Consider the following 22,334-nt stretch of genomic DNA (forward strand, 5'->3'; position numbering starts at 1 on the left):
ATAAAAATAGCAAGATACCTAGACAAAAAAAAAAATAAACACAACATAAAATCTGTATAACAAAATATTAGTTACTTAGTTATATTTTTATAATTTAACAAGATTCACTGAAAAAAATTTCTGAAATAATAAAAAAAAACGGATTTAAATTTTCAATGGGAGCCGCACTTAACTCAACGAAGAGCCGCATGCGGCTCTGAGAGCCGCATTTGCCCACCGTTGGCATAGACTGATGAATATGGCTAAAACAAAAGTAATGATGAACAGGTATGCCACAGAAAGGGAAATAATGATTGAAGGAGCAGTAATTGAAAAGGTGGAGTCATATACTTATCTGGGTCAAGTTATTAGCTGTAATAATGATAAATGGCTGGAAGTCAAGAGAAGAATAAATTTTGGATGGATAGCATTCAGCAAATATAGTCAGATACTGAAGAGCAATATTCCAGTTTGTCTGAAACGTAAAATAATGAACCAATGTATACTCCCCACCATGACTTATGGAAGTGAAACTTGGGCACTCACCAAAAGAATGGAAGAGAAGCTGAGAACTACACAGCGAAGAATGGAACGAATTATATTGGGAATCAGACTGTTAGATAAGAAGAGAAACACATGGATTAGGCAGCAAACTCAAGTAAAGGACATTCTTATCAAAACTAAAGAACTAAAATAGTCTTGGGCAGGACACATAGCTCAAAGACATGATGACAGATGGACTAAGAAAATAACAGAATGGTACCCAAGAGGAGGTAGAAGAAAACTTGAAAGACAACGATGGAGATGGATAGATGAAATTCATGAGTTTGTGGGTAGTAAATGGATGGCCAGTGCTCAAAACAGAAGGAACTGGAAAGTTGCTGGAGGGACCTTCATCCTGCAGTGGATTGAAAATGGCTGATAATGAATATTAGTAATGGCACATGATGCAGGAAAGCAAGCATATACAGCATCAACAAAAAAAAAAAAAAAAACTTCTCATTTCATTTATCCATCCCCCTCCAACAGCCTGTCTAGTTCCTTGAATTTATTCATGCCATCCACTTCCTACGTCATCAGATAGATGTTTGTTCCAGTAATCAACCACCTGCTAGCTAAATGCAAACTTCTGAACATCTATTCTGCAACTATCCTTCCTCAGTTTTAATTTAATTTATGTCCCCTCATGTGCATAATCTGAGCAAAAGGAAGAATCTCATCAGCATTGAGCTTGCTCAGTCCATTCAAAACCTTACAAACACCTGAATCAGATCACCTTGCAGGAGCCTAGTCCCCAAATGCTGTAGTTTGTTGAACTGAAGTCTATCTTGGTAAGAACACCTTTGTTCCCCTTGTCAATCGTTGCGCCCTCTCTTTACCCACTCCAGAAGCTCCTCATCCTTCCTAAAATGAGGCCTCCAGACCTGTATGCAGTACTCAAGTGTTGTGGCTTGACCATTGCCTTATTCAAAGGGACAGTCACCTCCTTATACCTTCCAGCAAAAGTCCTGTGTATCATTGACAAAACCCCATGAGCAGTCTTCATTGCTCAGAGAATTTCGTATCTGACTGCACAATTACCCCAGGTCTTTTCATTTTCCGCTACACTGAGTGTAGTACCACAGTTGGTGCAATAATCTGCTATCCATATGCAGTACTTTGCATTTGTCAATGTTAAACCTCAATTGCCATTTCTCAGTCCAACTACCTAATTTTATAGATCTTGTTGCAATAGCCTACCGTCATTAACCACTCTTCCAACATTCATATCAGCTCCAAACTTGGACATTAAGTCTATATACCTTAATCAATATCATTAATAAATTTGTACATTTATTCATAGTAAATTTATATGCCTTCCACGCACTTTTGTTCTATGCAGTGAGTCTCATTGGTTCATATGACATCCATTTAGGCCTCGAGCAGTATTTCTTAGTTGGTATGAAAATCCTAGTAGCTTCTATGATTATTTCCTTGAATGCTTTCCATTTAGAATTTGCTGATGGTAACATCATCAGTTGGTCCTACTATACAGAATTTAAAAACAGTCTGAGACCACTCTAATCACCTTCACAAAAGCAAAATGCCTCCCATTTACCTTTGATGGTATTACATCTTTAAGTAAATTCTGGATCAATACACTGTGATCACTGCCACTTTTTGGTTCATTTATCTGCAGATTATTAATGCATGAATAATCACTGCTGATAATCAGATCAAAAGTATTACTCTGTTGTCTCTCTAACATGCTACTGTAGAAAACAGTCATCCAATGAATCCAAAAAAGCCATGCTAGTGTGTGGGTGACCAACCCACAAGTTCCAGTCAATATTTGGAAAGTGAAGATCTCCCATTAGCATTAGTAGAGGCATATGATGCAAGAAAGCAAACTTATGTAGCATCAGCCAAAAAAAAAAAAAAAAAAAAACTTCCACTCCGTTCCTCCCAAATACCTGTCCAGCTGAGCCTTAAATTTATTTAAGCTATCAACTTCCACAACAAGGGATGGAAGTCTGTTCCACCAACCAACTACCCTCTAGCTAAAGGCAAATTTCCGCACATCTATCCTACATCTGTCTTTCCTCGATTTGAATTTATGCCCTCTCAGGTGATTATTCTGAGCAAGAGGAAGAATCCCATCAGCATTGACCATGCTCAAACCATTCAAGACTTTATACACCTCTATCAGATCACCTCACCAGTGCCTAGTCTCCAGACACCGTAATTTGCAAAACTTAAGCCTTTCTTCGTAAGAGCAACCCTTTGTTCCATTCACTAATCTTGTTACCCTTCTTTGTACTCGTTCCAGCAGCTCTACATCCTTCTTGAAATGAGGCCTCTAGACCTGTATACAGTACTCAAGGTATGGCTTGACTTGCCTTATACAAGGGAATAATCACCTCCTTATCCCTGCTAGAAAATTCCTGTATATCATTGACAGGACACCATGAGCTACTCTTGCAGCCCGTCTGCACTGTTCAGAGAACTTCATATCTACCTGCACAATTACCCTTAGGTCCTTTTCATTCTCTACCACTGTCAGTGTAGTACCACAGAGTTGATATGTTGCTCTGGGGTTGCTGTTTCCCATATGTAGTACTTTACATTTGTCAATGTTAAACTTCATTTGCCACCTCGAAGCCCATCTGCTCAACCTTTCCAGATCCTGTTGCAGCAGCAGCATAACGTCAGTAGTGTCTTTAACAACACTGCCAACCTTTGTATCATCTGCAAATTTGGATATTAAGCTTGATATACCATCATCAATATTATTTATAAATATGGACCCAACACTGAACCCTAAGGGACTCTACTAGTAACATTAGTCCATGAAGAGCAGTGTCCAATGATTACCACTCTATCTTCTCCCCCTCAACCACCCCATTATCCACAGCAGCAATTTGCCTCCAATGCCACACTGCTCCAATTTGTGCAGCAGTTTTCCATGTGCAACAGTATCAAAAGCCTTTCTAAGATCCAAGTATATAATATCAAAGTTATTCCCTGCATCATAGTATCCAATCAAATTGGTCAGGCAAGACTTCCCCTTAACAAAACCATGCTGTGTCCAAGCTATAACCGAAGTCTTGTCTAGATGATCCTGCAGTTCTTCTTTAACCAGTGCCTCCATTAATTTTCCTGGAACAGAAGTTAAACTCACAGGTCTATAATTACTTGTGTCAGCCTTTGATCCTCCTTTGTGAATTGGGGTCACATTTGCACATCTCTAGTCTATGGGTACCTCCCCTGAGTCCAAGGAAGCTCTCATAATTATGACTAAGGGTTTGCCTACTTCCTTTGCTGCCTCTTTTAATATAACTGGATAGATCCCATCCACCCCAGGTGCCTTTCTTGTGTTTATCTTCAACAATTTCTCCTCCACTTTACTCTCAGTTATTACAAGATTATCTAGCTTACTGCCAGAGTTGAATACACCTCTGGCATTCCCCTCGCTGAATAACTCCTTATGTGTGAATGTCGATGCAAAATATTCATTTAGTTTGTTAGCTACCTGAGCAGGATCATCAACAGCTGAACCATTGATATCAGGTGGACCAATCTGATTCATCCCCTTCTTTCTAGAGTTTACATAAGTAAACAACTCTTTGCTGTTTTTCTTTGCATCCCTTGCCAAAGATTTCTCGTAATCTGCCTTCGCCTGCCTAACCTCCTTTGTGATTTGGTTACAGATCAACTTATATCTATCATAGGCTTCTGTGTCACGTTTTAATTTATATGTATCCCATGCAATTTTCTTCTCTGCCATATGTCTCATTAATTCATCTGACATCCATTTAGGCCTAAACCTTGAACAATATTTCTTAGTTGGTATGTAAAGCCTAGTAGCTTCCAAGATAAGTTCTACGAATGCTTCCCATTTTGAATTTGCTGTTGGTAACATCATCAGTTGGTCCCACTGTATAGAATTTAAATACTATCTCTGACCATCGTAGTCGCCTTTACAAAAGCAATAACCATTCCCTTTACCCCTGATGGTAGTTACCTCTTTGAGTAAATCCCACTTCAGCACACTGTTATCACTGCCACCTAGTGGTTCATTTATCTGCAGATTCTTAATGCATGAAGAATCACTAATAATCAAATCAAGAGTATTACTCCCTCTAGTTGCCTCCCGAACATGCTGATGTAGAAAACAATCATCCAATAAATCCATAAAAGCCTTGCTAGTGTGTGAGTGACCAAACCACAAATTCCAGTCAATATCTGGGAAATTAAAATCCCCCATTATGAGACTGATTTACTGGCCCACTATTTCCGTGTACAGTTTCTTATTATACTCATCAGAGTCATTAAGCCTATAGCACACTCCTACTCTCGATTTTGATCTCCCAATGCTTATGTCACACCAAACTGACTCGACAATGCACTGTCCAGCGATGTCGACTGGCTTCACTTCCTTGGATTTTCTGTTTCTTATCTAATAGCATAACACTTCCTCCCTTCCTATCGTGTCTATCCTTTCTGTAGACATTGGACTCTCCATATTCCAGTTCTGCATTCCTTATATCTTTGTGACACCACATCTCTGATATCCCAACAATCTGTCTGTGATGCTTTGAACAATACCTCAAATTCATCAAATTTATTTACCAAACTCCTAGCATTGGTGTACACGCAAGTATACATGCACGTGTTCCTATTCTTAGCTACCATAACACAACCAGTGTGTTTACTTGTGCTGCAATGACTCCCAGCAGTCTCTGAAATATCCAGCATCTTGTTTTCCAGGCTTCTGCTCATTCCAATAGAAGCAGTGCAAGAATCACTTTCACCTCTGCCAGTGGCTACCGTTAATCTATTAGTCCTTGTATCCCCCCAAGCTAGCAGTTTTCCGACCCACCTAACACTGCCTCGATAGCAGCAAATATTCTTGCACCCTTTCTATTTAAGTGTATCCCATCCCTGTAGAAGCAGTCTCTCCTGTTAACAAGTACAGACCAGGCTGAAAAAAATTCTACCCCCTTGAGCCTTGTACAATCTTTCCAGGGCCAAATTGATCGACATGGCTCTCATCATATACTCCCTCGTATCGTGTCTGGGCAGAATTGCAGACACTTTCAAATTCAACCCTAATTCACGGCTTTTTTTCAACAGTGACCTGTACTTGATCTCCTTTATTAATTCTTTATTAATTCTGCCAGTCTACTACTCTTAATATCATTAGTGCCAACTTGTACAACTATATCACCTTTTGTGTCCTTAAACGATGATATCCGCTCTACAATGTCATCAACCTTTGCCCCTGGCAGACCTGCCCTGGTCCCGTTCCACCTATCCTTTTTACAAAGCATGTTCCCCGTTTCCCTGACAATAGTCACCAACAACTACTGGTTCCTGTGGGACCAGCGCATTCTGCCTTGGGGGTTGTCGCTGCGTTGCGTGATGACCAAGTGCAAGCTCTGGTGTTGATGTGGTCAGCTGAGAGCTTGATGGACCCCCTCCATTTAGATCCTTTAGATCCAGTCAATATCTGGAAAGTGAAATTCTCCCATTATATGACATTCTGATTTACTGCCCCACTCTATTTCTCTGTACAGTCGTATTCATTAGTCATTAGGCCTATAACACACTCCTACTCTTATTTTTGCTTTCCCAGTGCTTATGTTACACCAAACTGATTCAACATTGCACTGTTTTAGATTTAATATGCTTCTTAACTAAGAGCATAACTGCCACCTCTCCTATCTGTCTGTTCTGTGCACATTACTCCCCATATTCAAATTCTGCATCCCTTATGTGTGTATGAGTAACACCACACCTCTGATATATGTCTGCATTTGATGACTTCACCAGCACTTCAAATTCATTCAATTTATTATATACTCCATCAAGATCATATGGTATTTATAATAGTAAATATAATTAATTAGTTATATTAATGTGCACAAGTACCAAAATTAATGAAAAACTAACAGCATGCAAATAAGTGATTACTTTGTATGGTGTGGCTTAGTTGTGTCGACATGAATTCATGTCTTTCATTTGTCTGTAGCACAGCACTGCAGGATCATCTAGGCAAGACCAGTTATAGCTTGGAAACAGCATGGGTTTGTTAAGGGGAAGTCTTGTCTAATTTGATTGGATACTATGATGTGGTCACAAAGGAACTGGAAGCAAAGAATAATTTTGATATCATATATGTATTTGGACCTTAGAAAGGCTTTTGATACTGTTGCACATGGAAGACTGCTGCACCAATTGGAGCAGTGGGGCATTGGAGGCAAATTGCTGCTATGGATAAAGGGATGGTTGAGTGGGAGACGACAGAGTGGTAATCAATGGACACTGCTTATCGTGGACTAATGTTATTAGTGGAGTCCCTCAGGGTTCGGTGTTGGGTCCATTGTTGTTTTCTGTATTTATTAATGATATGGATGATGGTATATCAGGCTTAATATCTAAGTTTGCAGTTGATACAAAGGATGGCAAGGTTGTTAATGACAGTACACTATTGCAACATGATCTAGAAAAGTCGAGTAGATGGGCTGAGAGGTGACAAATGTAAAATACTGCATATGGGAAGCAGTAACCCCAGAATAATGTATCAACTGTGTGGTACTACACTGACAGTGATAGAGAATGAAAAGGACCTGGGGGTAATTGTGCAGTCAGATATGAAGTTTGATGAGCAGTGTAGATGATCTGCAAGAGTAGCTCATGGTGTCTTGTCAATGATATACAGGAATTTTTCTAGTAGGGATAAAAGGATATGATATAATAAAATTCATAATATGAACACTGGGGAAACAAATTTTGTTTCCCCTTGTATAAGGCAATGGTCAGGCCACACCCTGAGTACTGTATACAGGTCTGGAAGCCTCATTTTAAGAAGTATGTTGAGCTGCTGGAATGAGTACAGAGAGGGTCAACAAGATTAGTGAATGGAACAATGGGTTGCTCTTACAAAGAAAGGCTTAAAAGTTTTGCAAATACAGTTATATGCAGAGATCACCTCACAGGTGCCTAGTCTCCAGACTAGGCACCTGTGAGATGATCTGATTGAGGTGTATAAGGCCTTGAATGGTTTGAGCATGCTCAGTGCTGATGGAATTCTTCCTCTTTTTTTTTTTTTTTTGTAGTTGTTGGCGCATCGGCTTCTGTGGACATTAATGTACCTCTCAAGGTTTTTGCAGTACTTTGATCCATGCCCGAGGCGGGATTGGAACCCGCGACCTTTGGGTTGCCAGGCAGGCACTTTACCCGCCCGGCTTCTTCCTCTTGCTCAGAATAATCATCTGAGAGGGTATAAATTCAAATTGAGGAAAGACAGTTGTGGGATTGATGTGCGAAGTTTGCCTTTAGCCAGTGAGTAGTTGATTGCTGGAACAGACTTCCATCTTTTGTTTTGAAAGGTGATAGCCTAAATAAATTTAAGGCTGAGCTGGACAGGTATTTGGAACAAAAGGAGGGGTGAATTGTTAACAAAAGTAAGGTCAGTAATTATGATCCAATCCCACCTTTATTAGTTGGGTCACAGCACAGCGAGATACCGTTACTTGATCAGCTGCCGACCAACTTGGGAGATGGAAAGTGCGGATAACAGAGAAATTCTAGATTATCTTCATTGGATAAGAAGTTGTGACAATCAAAAACAGACTTTAAGGGGTGACCCGAATCTTATAACTGTGGAGTCGATTGTGTCAGGCAGTTCCTTTTGCTGGAATTGGATTTCCGAGTTCAGAGGTCAACAACTTTCACCCCGAACGAATATGAGTTTCAATTTCCCATCAATATAACTTTTTTTTTTTTCTTCTGTACTTTCGTCATCAAATATCAGCCCTGGGAATTTAGTACCTTCACTAAGATGAGCTCCCGGCTAATGGGAGCATGGAAGGTGAAAAGGGGGTGGGGGCTATATATACTCAGGTGAGAACAAAGGAGAGTAGCTCTTGCTAGCTGTCGCTCTCTCACTTCTGCTACTTTTTGGCTCCGGTTATTCAGTGGTTGAAGACTAACTCAGAAACTTAGGAGAACCTTTTCTCCTGACCGATCGCCATTTCTTTAATAACTGCGACTGCTTGTCTTGTTTTTTAATTTGAGAATCGTGTCCATGACCAAAACCTACTCCTCAGAGTAAAGATGTTGATACCACTGTTACCCTGAAGTTTCACTGCTCAAAGATGTCCCAGCTGAAGCTCCTAATACGATTTCGTAGGATGAAAGTGCTACAGACTGATCCAGTTACATCTGCACCAAAGTAGCCAGGTGGGCAGGAGCGGCAGTGCGTAGCACACGCTTCTTGATTAGACCGGGGTTCGAGCCCATGACCACCAAATACGGAGGATGCAGAAAGGTCAGGGAATGACCACCGCATATCCCCGGAGCAATATGGCCTTAGTTGCTAATGCTCCTAAAAACCAAATAACAATAACAACAGCTGCACCAAAACATTTTTATTATATTGATGAGTTCTACTTAGTTTTATCCTCATTTATTAGTACCGAAGCATTCCTCTTCATTAGAATATTTACTGATGTAACACTACAGGATACATTGCCTTATGAATTAGAGTAACTTATATAGTCATCATTAGTGTTAACGTGTTTACGGAAACTCAGGTTGTTATACAATGTTGTGGTACAGTATCTGTATGTACAAATTCATGTATACTCTTGTAAGATGAGGATTGTAATCTAGAGTACGAGCAGAATTCCAAAGGAGGACCACACAAAGATGACAAACATCATCAAACCTGTACCGCTAGCTTGAGACATATATAGTGTCATTTTTTTAAAATCTATTTTAGTGTGAGAAAGAAGACATTCTGACCCGTATTTATTATATATGCATCTTTGTGATAGTAGTAGTGAATAAATTGTTTTGTTTAAGTATCCTTGCCTCTTACCTATTCTCTTGCTACACATTATCCTTAGCACAAGATTTATAGTAAAGGAACCATAATTTGCGGCATTCCAAGTCCTGACTATAATAAGAAGGTCTTGTAGTGATTTAATCACAACGAATGATCCAAGCTGCAAGTTCTCCTTATCACGATGTTGAGCAGAACTTTAGGGCATAGAGATCATTATCCTATGACAAAACCACTAGACAATCACATAAGTTTGTTGGCGTTTTCTGGGACATCTTTAACTAAGATTTAGTAACATCCAAACCATTTCTGGAACTTAGGCAGTGTACAAAGCATTCTAGGTAATTCGTAGTCTCAAAGCTCAGTCCAGCATAACACTGATGCCCAGATAAACAGCCAATGTAACAAAAGATTTTGAAAATATTATTCAATTATTTTACATTGTGCCACGGACAAGTGGAACAAAGGACGATCATAATTAGATTTGTTTCTATGTCTAGCTGCACTATAAAAATTTGTGAACATTGCTTGGGATACTTCGCCGTTCGTGATACTTCAGGGAAAGGACTAAAAGAATCTATATAAATACGATAAATATTTGTATTGACGATTTATTGTAAACTCTACCGACTTGGTTGTCGTGCCGGAGTATAAACAGAAAATTTATTATTTATTATAAAAATGTTAGCAACGAACAACATCGACCTAAGTAACTGCCGTGGGCAAGGGTATGATAACGATAGCAACATGAAAGGTAAAAGTAATGGCGCACAAGCAAAAATTTTACGAGAAAATAGACCTTTTTATGTTCCGTGTGTCGCGTAATTTAAATTTAGTTGTATCTTATGCAGCACACTCTTTAAGAACAGCAGAATTATTTTTTGGAATATTACAAAGATTATACGCGATTTGCGCTACTTGGCGAAAGTAGGTGGGATATTTGAAAAAGGTTCGTAAAAATTACTGTGAAATCTCTACCAGACACAAGATGGGAAGGAAAGATAAAAGGTGTTGAAGCAGTACGATATTAGTTACGGGATATTACAAAAAGACCAGGTCGCCGTAGCCTAGTGGTCAGGCGCGCTGGTGCATAAGTACACGTGCCTTGAGTGACCGGGGTTCAAGCCCGTGACTACTGAATACGGTGCTGTTTCTTGTAATCTGTCTATCTTGTGAACTCCTCTGACCGTTTGGTCGTCCCGGAGTATAAACAGAAAAATTTATTTATTTTAATTGCAATCAAAAATTGAAATCAAGGAACAGGCCAAAAGAAAAGATGCAAAACCGCAGTCTGAAATACAAGGTTTGGTAACAGAAGTTTGACCATTACTTCTTTTAAATTTAATATAAGTGTAGTTCTTTGGTATGAAATATTGAGTATTATAAATAAAGTGGTAATATTCCAGAACGGTGTACTCCCGGCAACATGGCATCAAGCAAAACAGTGGAAAAGCAGTGATTGGCAAGTTAACTCCACTCACTCACTGCGTTCCCCTTCTCCTTGACACACACACACGCGGTGTCACGTGACAAATGGTTACGTCGCAGCTGAAAATTCACAAAAACAAACAGAAAAATAAAACGATTCCACACGCACTAACGACGAACTAGCTCTTTGGCAATCCAAAAAATGTCTAAATAAATACATTTCGAAATAAAATATTCACGGCTCCTGCCCCCAAACACCGCTTTTGCAACTCACTATTACCAAACGATGCCACGTGCGTTTTCCTAGAAGCACAAAATGTCCAGACGCCTCCGTAGTCAGGTGGGCAGGAGCAGCAGTGCGTAGTACACGCTTCTTGATTAGACCGGGGCTCGAGCTCGTGACCACCAAATACGGAGGATGCGGAAAGGTCAGGGAATGACCAACGCATATCCCCGGAGCAATATGGCCTTAGTTGCTAATGCTCCTAAAAAACAACAACAACAAAATGTCAAAAAAAAAAAAAAAAAAATGCTTTTTCGTGAAACCAAAATCTGATGACCCCTCCTTACTTCGGCGATAAAATCGCTTCTCTTGCTTCAATCCGCCCGAATTACTGCCATAAACCAACCCACACGAACAAAAATCACCTCAGCTACCTGAAATCACCCTGAACTACCTGAAATCACCCTGAACCAAGTTAAACTAATTTTTTCATCTTTTACAGTTCCAAACAACAAGGCTGCTACCAAGAAAATAATTTCGTATTTACCATTACAATCCCAGACAACCACGTACTCTCCCGTGACATCCACCTGTCAATCACAGTCGAAAAATGTAAAGTGTTTATTGTCTAACGGCACCAGGGTTTCCCCCCATCTTCGCGTTATGTACTGTACTCTGATTTTTGTGTCACAGAACTCTGTTAAAGCTAGAGATTTTTAAAAAAAGTATAGGGGTATTGTTCTGTTGTGTAATGTCGTGGTATGTTGTTTCTCTGACCTTTTAGCCGTTGAATCTCTGTTGCCCACACTTTGCCACCATGAGCCAGTTCAGGTACCCAGAAGAAGTTTATATTAGTACTCTGGCAGACCCTGGCATTTTTCGTTTATTGAGTAAAGCGGCCCCTAACCAAAAAAATCTGACAAATCCGCCGTACATATAGACATGGTATAGTACAGTATACAATTATTAACAATATTCTTATATACATGAGACATTGTATATCATCAATAAATTCAATTATCACATTACAAATCAACTATGCTGTACAATGATCATCCTCTCAGCTACAGTACAACGAATTGGACAAGTAGGCTACAGCAGAAACCGATGAAGAAACCGACTCTACAGATGAGTACAAGCATCATATAACCTGCCAGTGGAAGGTGCCTTCACCTGTCAATCACCGCCGTCTTCCTCGCTTTCATCGAAGTACCCGCCGGTGTCCACTATACTGGAGTTCACCCAAATAAGTAAAGCAATGCAAAATAGTAAATTTGATATGAACACTGCAATTATATTGATAGAAGGTGCTTCTATTCAACTAAACAAATTTAGAACATCAGGATTTAAATTGTGTATGGATAAAGATATAGACATTGCAACTGAGTTGGAAGTATCGTCAGTGTTTCCAGAAGCGCGAGTTGACCTATGAAACTTCATCAGATGAACTCTCTATTGGTCAACCAAAAGGTCTGGAAAGGAATTTTTTTAATATAATGATCGATGTAGCTATCTTTAGCTTACAAGAAAGATTTGGTCAGATGAATGAAATATACTTCGGTTTTCATCTTATTCTAAAATCAGAAAACTTCATGAATTTATTTGCAATTGCAATAGAAACCAAATGTCAACATCTTGAAAGAATTCTTACTGTCGAAGAGGGGAGCAGCGTCATCGATGCCAAAGAGACGTCAAGAAATCGAATATTTGCAGCGTGTTTTAAAAAAAAAAAACAATTGTTGTTTAGAATTATTGACATTTATCCAAGAAAAAAACTTAGTTGAATTATATCCCAACATCACCATTTCTCTTGGGATATTATTAACATTGCCAATTACGGTTGCGTCTGGAGAGAAGAGTTTTTCAAGACTCAAAATGATAAAAACATATTCACGCGCAACAGTTGGCCAAGAAAGAATTAATGGATTGGCTATTATGTCAGTTGAACAAGATGTTCAAAAAATATAAAAACATCAGATGTTATAGACAAATTTATATCAAGTAATGATGCGAAAACGTTTAAGTTTATATAAGTTATGTACCAGTCTTTAAAGTTTAAATAAATAATTATGATTTGAATAATGTTTGTGTGTTTCCTTTATTTTTCAATTTTACGAATTCCACCTCTAATTTTTGCGCGACCCCTGATGAATATTTTGCCCGGGTAATTCTAGGTAAGGCACAGCCCCCCCCCCCCCCCATGTGTTTTCTATTCCAGGGTATGATTGAAAGTCCAAGTGTGAGAGAAACACTGCAAGAATGTATAAACGTGATTGTTTCTAAAATGATCAGACTGCGAATGGGTGTGTATGAATGTATGTGTGTATCATATGTTCTGGGTGAATGAATGTTTGTACGTATGTCTCCGAGCAGCGTGAGAAATGTGTCCACTTGAAAAAAAACCAAAAAAAAAAAAAAACCCTGTGTGTGTGTGTCTGTACTGAATGGGAAAAGTGTGTGAGTATATATACATACATTTGTATATATAATTACTTTGCAGATTAAGTTGTTTAAATGTGTGTGAATGCCAAGGCCACCTGTGTAAACTGTGCGGCGACTAGTTTAAATTAAAAAAAAATAAAATAAAACGTGATCGTCTGGTAGTAGTTCATACTTAGGTGAAACTAATGTCTTGTCCTGACTCTGGCTGACCTCCCAGTGGTGGTGGCGGGCAACGTGGGGTCCCACTAGGGGCTCTGCGGCCAAGTAGCCAGAGACACAACAACAAAACATAACACTACTCTGACAGAAACCAGACATTACACTTTTTCTGGCTTTTACAGAGATTCTGTACTTCTTCACCAAGTACCATGGTGCAGATGTGGGAAACCACAGGTGGCGCCTTTCACAAAACACTATGCCACTATGACTCTGTGTGATTGCATTCATTGGTATTGCACTATCTCCGATGGATGTAATTTTGGTGCGATGAAGCACTAGATAGTAGAACAAGGACCGGTTCCAGGAAGCGACTGCCCAAGTATCAGCCACTCCCTGGTGGCGAAGTGGCCTGAAACAATACTAACAACATAATCAATCATTTACACTCTACAAAACACACACATAAATAACACACTCAGGCCAATTTGACAGAGTACTGTAACATCATAGGAATTCAAGGTGGCGTTTGTCTCACGTCTAGGATCCACCCAAAACAAGAAATACATATATGTTCAAGTCAGTAAGTCAGGCCGTTGTATATGCTTAGTTGTGGCCTACCTCCCCGTGGTTTAGACCAATGCTGGGCAGGCTTTCCAGATAATCGCCTTCCTGGTGACAAAACGGCCAGAAACAACAACACACGCACGCTGCAAGAACATAAAACCACGCACACTTCTGGCTTTTTACAGAGTTCTGTATTCATTACAATGTACCAAGGCGGAATTGAACTTATGTTCGGGTGCCGTCCTAGATAAGATACCATATATGTCCACATATCTCTGTGTGATGACGAATGTAAGACGGCAAATGTGTGAGAAAATATGTGTGTTACAACTAATATGTGTGTTATGTGTTACAAATATGTGTTAAAACTTATTTTCCCCTAAGTATGTTTTACAAAAAAATAGCATGTACTTGTATAAGTATGACAGCTGTGTGTGGACCGAATACTGTACATGTAGAGCGTGTGTGTTGTTCTTACGCCCCCCGGCTTGATTGCATTGGGGGAACTTTTCAGGAATCCCCGTTTCTGTGCCTCCTTAATTCATGGCATAGGCCAGGATCTGTGGACGCTGGCTTCAGCTGGCCTGCCCAATGTGGGATTTAACGCAGAGCACTGCAAGTTCAGTAGCACACGCTCTTTGAGAAGACCGTGGTTCAAGCCCCCGACTGCTAAATACGGTCGATCTGCCAACCCGCACTGGACTATCGTGGCAGATTATGGTCCATTTCCCTCAACATGAATCGTTGAGGAGGCTTCCATCCTCCAGTGGATTGAAAGTGGCTGCAGCTTGCCTTACTGCGAGTCTACAGTGCGATCTCGTCTCCCACATAGGGCACCCTAGCGCAGAGACTTTACTCCCCATCAGTACCCGTCTCACTTCACCACCTCCCAGCCAAACTTTTGCCTGGTAGACTATACCACCAGCACGTCTTTCTCTAACCTTAACAGTCCCCCCTTCCCTGGCAAATTCAGGTAACATCCAGGGTTCCCGGGGCGCCTCCGTAGCCAGGTGGGAAGGAGCAGCAGTGCGCAGCACACGCTTCTTGATTAGACCGGGGTTCGAGCCCGTCACCACCAAATACGGAGGATGCGGAAAGGTCAAGGAATGACCACCGCATATCCCGGAGCAATATGGCCTTAGTTGCTAATGCTCCTAAAAACCAAACAAACAAATCCAGGGCTCCCCAACCAGAAATGATATCTGCATCCTACTCCTGGCCTACCTCCTCGTGGTTGTGGTCTGGTAACGGGGGTCCTACTAGGGGGGGAGCCGCAGCTGAATGGTAGGAGGAACAACATAGCAACACTATGCTACGCCGACTACACCAAAAACACACTATCTCTGGCGTTTACAGAGTTTGTACTGCAACACAAAGTATACTGTATGGAGTTAGGAGGGGATCCTCGTACCGCTTCGCAAGAAATGGTATACACCATTGTATACCATTTCTTGCGAAGCGGTATACAATGGTGTATACACCATTGTAGAGGATAAGAACACACACACACACACTTGGTGAAGAATAAGAACAAGGGTTTTAATTTTAAAGAAGACGATTATTGTGCATTAACCAATTTGAACTCTGTGAATTAGGACAATATATAAAAGAGGAGAAAGTACAGTTGAATTATGGGGAACTTTCTGGGATAATCCTGAAGTCGCAAGTCAATTCATTCCATTTAGGCGATTCAACATAAGAAGAATCTGGAGGATATTTGAATTTAGCCCTCTCGCTAAGGATCATGCTGACGATGCGGCAGAAATAAACTTTTCAATATTAAAAATTATCAAAACACTATATGACAACAACGATGATCATGAACTACTTTCCAATTTGGCAGTGTTTTCGACAGAAAATGAGTTATGTGAAAACTGGATTTCGTGATTTAATTTTTTTTGCTGAGTTGAAGGCAGGAAAAATCGATTTTGTGTGAACCGTCAATTTACTATTGCAAGTAAATCAGGTTAAAATTGTAGAAAAGGTTTATTTACCTTTCGTTCGTAATTACCATAAGACCCCCACCGCCCAAGGTTTCTAATTCAAAGGAGAGACAAGGGGTTTCGTATTTCTTATTCTGGGTACTACGAATTCTAAAAGCGACCTACCTAGGTCTTTCTAAGACCCTTGGTATATTTCCTCACAGATCTCAAAAAACAAACAAGTTTTTGCTTATCAGGGACGTTTGCTTTCCAGTTTGACCATAGTAAGGCACGTTATTTCAAGCGCTTCAAACCATTCGTACGATTTGAGAAGACCAGTTGAGACCAAGTATCAGCGCCACATTTATATCACATTATATTTGTTTTTTAAATTTAGTGTTTACTCTATGAACTTTATGTCCTTGTGAATCTAAATGATAGTACTTAAGAATGTGTTCGTAAAAAAAGTTTGATTGTTCTAAAAAAAAATTAGCTGTTAGCAATCCTGGGGAGAACGATAAGAAATATTGAATATAGATTTAGCACCAAGGCCACATTGCATCTATATATCTCGATGATTTCTAAAGTGGGGAAACCATGAATCGATCAGACTTGGCTAGTTCAGCAAGGGAAAAAAAAAAAAAAAAAAACCGAGAAAGAAGAAAGAGTTACAAAGAGAATTTCTAAGTAATGAATAAATTATCGGAAGGAGAATATTTTTTAAACGTGAAGTTTTATTTGGATATTGTAGAAGTCGGTTATTTATAATTTATTAACTCAATTTGCATCAAATTTACGCGAACTATTTCGCTTATCCAAAAAAGTAATTTTGGAAGAATTACAATTACTCTAAGTGGCCTCCTGAAATTGAGATCCATCTGGTTTAAGGGAGGATGCTTTATCTTAAACAAATATGAGACAGACAAGTATTAAACACTTGTGACATTCCCGAGAAGTCTTGATAACAGTCTTCGTTTGTGTAGTCAAGACAGATGGGACAGAGAGGAGATTATATAAATACTAAAGTTGCCGAGAGAAACGCATCCCTTTGGTTATCAAATATTGGTAAGATATTTTTTTATTGCATTGTCTGTTCATTAGCTTAAATTATGCGTTAATCAGGAAAGAAGATTGTTAGTGCCACTTCATATACAGGGTGACACGAACAATTCATTTTATTGACGTTTTTTGATTCGGAAATTGAATATTTTAATTCAGTTGTAAATGCAAAAATGTGTTATTTTATTTTATTTATTAATTATATATTTTGTCGAACAGTGTAACTGAAAAGTTACACTGTTCAACAAAATTAACAGAACACGTAGGAAAAGTGGTACTCGTGTTTTTATTGGCTTGAATAATTTGCCTAATGTGCGACTCTGTGAGGTTGTAGATCGATTTCTATTGGATACTTGGAATTTTCAAGCTAAGATGTCTATTATATCAACTATTCGCCTTCGGCGATACTGTTCACAATAAAATATTCATGAAAAACATTTTGTTGTGTTAATTTTGCCGAGCAGTGTATTTGCTGTTTCTCCATTTCACATCTAGTGAGTATGGGTTTGGTACACCTAGGGTCCTGAGTTGTATGTCACCATTCTTCTCTTTCTTGGCGATTCCCTTCTCTCTCTCTCTCTCTCTCTCTCTCTCTCTCTCTCTCTCTCTCTCACAGGGTAATTCGGAAATGTTTTTTGGCTGGTGCAGCAAAAGCCTCGGCTTCATTGCACCATATGGCTAATGATGATAATATTGGCAAAAGTAATCGAGCAGTTGGATGTTTCAAGGAACCTTTTATTGATACTATATTTAAGAACTTTTCGTCTCACACGTTGCTTCATCTACGCTGTATATCACCGTCTGTAGATTCTGAACTGGTTTTTCGTAACAGGAAGGCAGTGTTTTGATCCATTCCTCCTTCAACATAGCGGTAAAGTCAGTTAACGATTGCGGGCATGTTGGCCTGGGTCGTAGTTGACATTCTAGTTCATCGCAGAGGTATTCAGTGGAATTAAGGATGGCTCTCTGAGCAGGCCAATGAAGCTTGTTCCTGCCCATATCTTCAAAAATCACTTACTATACAATATGAGCTGGTATATGCCAAAAACAGGTAAGTTTCTCTCCATATTACTGCAAGAACAGAAGTTGTCCAGAATGTTAGTGCACTGCATGGCATTCACTGTTTCAGATACGACGACTAATGATTAAATGAAGACTAATGTACAATGAGTAAAGTTTTGGCAGGTACCATTGTACATGCTTGCGATCGAAACTCTGCGAAATAACGTTCCTAGCATTCGTCTGATCCAGAAACCACCATGAAATCAGAACAGAACACTGTGCATCAGGAAAGTCAACTCCGTGCATTGCGTGCTGTAATGTTTAGTTTGTGTGTTGCAGCTGTTCCATTAAATCCGATGCAGTGCAGCTCCCAAGTATCGTCTTTGTGTTAATATCAGTTTCTGTGGCCATACTGAACTCCTGGTTAACAGTATTTGATTACGACTGTCCGAATCTATGTACCATCCTCTGGTCTCTTTCTGTCAACTTTTGTGGTCTCTCCAAACATTCCCTGGCTGTAGTAGCATTATGATATTTCCATTTGATGCTTTCGTTAGACACCGTTCGTCTAGGGCGTTGCAGCTCTGCTGCAATGGCATGATCAGCTTTATTGCTAATATGACATCTTATGATTCCCAATTGGAAGTTGCTAACCTCGACCCATCTGTTGTTTGATTCATTGATTTACTCACTTCTAGCGTGAAACCAGTTGCTTTTTATATCTACTGTATTCCTAGCACATGGATGGTTAACGTAGGTATATTAGGTGTGTGTGCTAAGGTACAAAGCGACTAAGGCTTGTGAGGCGTTAGTATATTGCGTCTATATTCGCGTTTTTTTTCTTCGGTAGGTTTGCCTGTTTGCTGGGAGAAACTCGAGTTTCCGAGAAAGAAAAACCATGAAATGCTCGCTCGGAAAATGTCAACTCGGGCTCGTTATGAAAAAGTCCATAAAAAAATTTCTCGCATCACTAATGGTATTCGAATTCAGGCCTTTTCTACCTGGTGTGGGAGTTCAGTAATTACAAGCATTGTGTGATAGAGCACATAGATCGCAAGTATGGTTAGATTGCAATAGAAAACATAACCCAAGGGATATTCGTACTGGCAACATAGTGTAAATTAATGTTTAGTTTTAATGTTTTCTGAGTTTATCCTTATGATTTTTATGAGCAATTAATGATCCCGCTTGCTGTGAAATTTAAAATTTTTCGGAAACTTATGTCATTATTAAGAATACATGTTACAGAACTTCGTCACGTATTTTAGTATTATTCAGCCGAAAACAGATCCCCAACCTCTTCAGCGTTACCAAGAGTCCAAGTTCGTTATGGAACTTGGGTACTTGCCACTTTATATACCTGTAAATGGAATTAATTAATTAATACATAGAGCAGGTGAAATATGTAATTAACAAAATACACAACAGTTGAAAATGAAAAGGCACGGGAAAAAATTAATTAGTGACATTAAAGTGAAATTAGTGCTGGAAGTGTGCAAATCAGAAAGGTGTATGCGAAAGACCATGACGGCAGGGATGACAGAGCAGATCATGGTACTTACAATTAGAAATCTTGCACTGTTGATCAAGTTCTATTTCCAGAACAAAAAAACGGTGGCAAAAATAGGGTAAATACATCTCTTTGGTTCGCATGCTGCTTGCAGAGGAGATACACAGGGTGATTCAAAATTATAGTCGGGGTTTCCGTGGCCTATAATTTTCAAGCTGGAAACAAAATAAAACAAACTGCTTTCGGAATATGAAAGTGTAACTCAAAAAGTTTTATTACCTATAGAATCAATACTGCAGAATGCTAAACAACTTTAACATGCGCGCCTTTCGTGGCACGTAAGATGTTCAAGCGATATTCAATTTCCCTCCAGTGTTCTCCAGCATTTGCGGTGTAACTGTTTCGATCGCAGCAACAATTCTGAGCTTCAGTTCATCGAGGGAGGTCACAGGGGTCTTGTACAAAAATGTCCTTCACGTATCCCCAAAGGTTTTTTGTTTGTTTGGTTTGGTTTTATTGGCGCATTAGCTACTAAGGCTATAATGCGCCATCCCCAAAGGAAGAAATCAAGTGGCGTAAGATTGGCTGAGCGCGGAGGCCACGGAATCGGTCCACCACGCCCAACCCAGCGCCCAGGAAAATGCATGACAAGAAATTCTCGAACAATAAGAGCCCAATGTGGCGGTGCACCATCTTGCTGGAACACCACATTTTTGTGGGCTTCGAGAAAACGCTTCGTGGATTCGATCAACATCTTTCTGAGAAGTGCTCGGTCTTCTCGTTCCTTTTCGGTGCAGAACACTATCAATGTCTTGAAATTGCTTTAACCAACGTCGGATAGCGTTATCCGAAGGTGGATCTTTTCCATACTGAATTCTGTAACGACGTTGCGTTGTGATAACGGACTTTGTTTCGTAAAACCAAAGTACGCACATTGCCTTCTCTCGAACAGTCGCCATTTTGAAGTAATGCCGTCAATATCTCCCAGACATCTATGCAGCTAGTACAGCATTGCCAAATAAAACTTTTTCAGTTACACTTTCATATTCCTAAGCAGTTTTATTTTGTTGTTTCCAGTTTGAAAATTATAGGCCACGGAAACCCCGACAATAATTTAGAATCGCCTTGTATATTTATCTCTGTCACAGTGGGATACCCACAGTTGTCATACAATAAATTTTCTGTTTATACTCCGGGACGACCAAACGGTCAGAGGAGTTCACAAGATAGACAGAATACAAGAAACAGCATATTCAGCAGTCACGGGTTTGAACCCCGGTCACTCAAGGCACGCGTACTTATGCACCCGCGCGCCTGTTCGAGCCCATCACCACCAAATACGGAGGATGCGGAAAGGTCAGGGAATGACCACCGCATATCCTGGAGCAATATGGCCTTAGTTGCTAATGCTCCTAAAAACCAAATAACAAACAAACAAACAAAACCGCGCTCCTGACCACTAGGCTACAGTGACCTTATGGCGGGGGGGGGTCTCCTTTTCACATGTCCGTTAAATTCCACTGCATTCTCAACGTGTTATTGTATGGTGTGGTTTTATCTGATATGATAATTGGAGACCCTACTTCTTTGATATGTTATTTTTCAAGATTCTGTGCATAATTCACCACCCACCGTTATTAACCTTTAAATGTAAAACACGTTAAATATGCTAGCGGCAGAACACATTATGTATCTGATACAGAGTTTCTAACTTTTTAAAAATTTTTATTTATTTAATAACCGGTTTGATGCATTTACTGCGTTTTCTATATCTGCTTATGATACTGTGTCAATTCCTACCCTTTTATACATCCTAAAAGAATATTTCAAGGCATCAAACCAAATAGTCAGCATTCTGGAGTCTTTACTACACCGGAGAGAGTTAATTATAGAAAATGGATCTCACCAAAAAACTATCTATGCATCTGGGGGGGGGGCCTCAGAGTGGGGTGATGTCGACCACCCTCTTTGCATTACTTTAGCCATTCCTTGATGCACATCCAAATTTCTGCTCCTTCGTCGATGATTTAAATTTTTTTTATTATTTCAAATGACCCCAAACAGATTCAAGAAATTAATAATCAAACCTCCAATCAAATCAAACAATTAATAGATTATTTACAGCTAGCTGAACTCCAACTAAACAATGTCAAATCAGCCCACATGACAATTACGAAGAGGAAGTTCAGGAATGATATCCGAGTTGTAGTTAATGGCGAGACGATTCCAAAGGTTTCATCGCATACTGACCTAGGACTAACAAGGGATGAAGATTTAAATTTTAAAGATCACTTCCTCAAGACAAAGAAGAAGACCTATGCTGCATTCTGGGTTATCCGCCTGAAGCTTATAGGCTGCCACAACATCAATTTGATTTGTCAATACATTGATCGGTGTCTCACTCCTATACCTTTATATGCATCTGAAATCTGGTCCTCGGCACCTGCCTCTCTGCGTAACAGATTCTTGGCGATGAAATACTGGATTCTGCGGTGGCTGAACCGTCTGGGAGAGAACCCTTTCACCATCTCCACATCTATTCTTCTAGTCAATCTAGGCATGACCCCCGGAAGCTCACTGTTCTTAAAAAAATCTGTCCACATTCTCTAAGCTGCTAACTCGTCAGATTGATGCCCCATCGATAGAGGATATTACTCACTTCCCAAAGCAAGCAATAGAAACCACCAGAGCGGGCAACGTCCACTTAGGATGAAA

Source organism: Mastigoproctus giganteus, chromosome 9 (genome assembly GCF_048544385.1).
Source record: "Mastigoproctus giganteus isolate SK-2022 chromosome 9, ASM4854438v1, whole genome shotgun sequence".
Classification (NCBI taxonomy): Eukaryota; Metazoa; Arthropoda; class Arachnida; order Uropygi; family Thelyphonidae; genus Mastigoproctus; species Mastigoproctus giganteus.